At 40.6% G+C, this 2,262-nt stretch overlaps 1 long non-coding RNA gene across 1 annotated transcript; it reads left to right on the forward strand.

Annotated features, from left to right (window-relative positions):
- The first annotated feature begins 850 nt into the window (after positions 1-850).
- LOC116168227 lies at positions 851-1,947 on the forward strand. The gene is made up of 2 exons (XR_004144735.1): positions 851-1,165; positions 1,222-1,947. It is a non-coding gene; the product is annotated as an uncharacterized LOC116168227 (long non-coding RNA).
- The last annotated feature ends 315 nt before the right edge of the window (positions 1,948-2,262 follow it).

Below are 2,262 nucleotides of genomic sequence, written 5' to 3' on the forward strand. Positions count from 1 at the left end.
GGAATTTTCGATATATCTAGTTTCTCATTAATAATGGAGAACGTATAAAAGCGCTTCCAGGTCTGGAACTGGCGTTTTTGAATTTCGGTCACGTTTTTCGCTGATTATGTTGACATTTTTATTTTTGCCTCTACTCGCTTGCACATCGCGATAGTTTTATTGATTTATGGAATACAGATTCGATGGAATGCTCTTAGAAGGATATTCAGTTTTGTGAGAGCTTTTTAATGGAAAGTTTGTTTGTCGTGCACATATTACTTCGGGTGCACTGTTTGCTTCATCAAATTGATTTATATATACACAGAGTGCATAGGTAGATTGTCGCTTAAGCGTTTTATTACTGTTTGCTATTGAATCAAAATCGTATTGATATTTAAAATTTTTCTATTCAGTGGTTTTTACCTTATTATTGCAAAGTGAGAGGGGTAAATTGAAAAGCCTGAACTACAGCCTGAAACCATCCAGTAGTGGAGGAGAGTTTTGGGTGACTGTTTAGAAGAAATTTAGGTTTAGTTACAATTTCAAAATCTACTATTATTTTATTATTAATCAACTTCATTCTCCATAGGAATTTCCACAAAGCTGCCTCAAAACCACAGACTGAAATGATGAACGGTTTTGGCATCGTATACATTATCCCATCCTTCATCTTCTCTCGCTTCCTCTTCATTTTTTATTTTTGCCCGTATATATCTCTTACTGTTTTCGAATAATAGATTTTTAAAATAACCCCTGCAAATTCAATTTTTGACATAAAAACTTGAATATCGACGAAGCCCTTGGAGCAAAGGGTTAACCATGGTCGTTTAATGTTTTTTTTTCATCAGGAAATTCTTAGTTGGTTGTAAGGGTTTTTCGGTGGGCACGCGGGTAGCTACAGTCGTGCCCCAGGGTTTCTAAATAAAACTTATTTACACACCAGTTTCCTTTTATTTTTGAACACCGTGTATCTATACCACAGAATATAGAATTATTATTTAGTTGGTATCCCTGGTGTTGTCGATACGGTAGTATTCTGCTATGCCGTTGCCTCGGGTTGCGGTAAAAGGGCAATGGCGGCGATCTCAGGTGTCGAGATGTCGGAGCGGATCGCCTCGGCTCAGCGGTACTCTAATTTGGCGGTAGCTGTAAGTTTATCGATTAGCGGGTTTTTATCCGGGAGTTGGTAAGCTATCGATGAATCGGGGTGCGAATGATTGGTGCCGCCGGGTTCTATTTCAGGTGAATGACACCAGCACTTCCGAATACTCGGCCCGTCAGTGCGGTATGGTACTTATGCTAGAGGTGGTACACAGGATGTGACACGGCCACGACCCCAGTACACCACGCTCTAGGTTGAAGCAGAATCAACGGTCGCAAACTGGAGGAATGCAGGTCGAAGGCCCCACAGCTCCCAGTTCCCGTACTTTGACTCGCCTCGTATCTAAGGGACTGGTGATAGTATGGTAACGAAAAGCAAGATGTGACACGGCCACTACCTCCGCTTAACGTTCACAACCTTACGACTAAATCAAGCAAGCGGGAGCTGGCTACATGCGGGTCACAGGCCCCACAGGTATCGAACTTCCGGGTGTTTGAGGGTTCGTCTTTCAAGGACTGGATGATTTCGAATGAATGGCGAGGTTAAGGATGCAGGGACAGGTGGGTTAAGGATATAAGCGGAACGGAAACGGTATCGAATGCAAACGGGAAATCGGATGAATGATTATCAGTTTCAGGTCTGGATTCAGGTTTTCGGTCATCAAATGACAGGATAGAAGTGTCTTCTAAACTCAAGGGATCCTCCTTTTATACAGCCATGATTAGGCCTACGACTAGGAAGTGGCAATGACACTTGATTATGTTATCATTAATGATTAGTTAGCGACATAGATGTCAATGTAGTGCATTTGTAAAGGAGCGTTTACACGCTCCCATAAATAAAGGCACGGGTACATTGTTACCTTACATGGTAACATAGGTACTTACTTAAAACACACAAATAAACACTTAAAAAGGTAATCGTAAACTATTTACAAAAAACGCATTAACACTTGCATTCATTTCCCATGTTGTAAGATACAAGCAACTTCTGTTAAAATTTCTGAAAAATCCGGCCACAAAGACATTTTTCACGTTGCTGCTTCATTTTCAGTTTATAAAAATCCTACCCCATCCTAAAATTTCAGAAGCATTGTGTTCACAAATAACGAACGTGGGTCTGGATATGCGCAAAACAAATTATTTGATTTGGCATTAGTTTCACCTTTATTCGAGGTATCT

Source organism: Photinus pyralis, unplaced genomic scaffold, assembly GCF_008802855.1.
Source record: "Photinus pyralis isolate 1611_PpyrPB1 unplaced genomic scaffold, Ppyr1.3 Ppyr1.4_LG4, whole genome shotgun sequence".
Taxonomy (NCBI): domain Eukaryota; kingdom Metazoa; phylum Arthropoda; class Insecta; order Coleoptera; family Lampyridae; genus Photinus; species Photinus pyralis.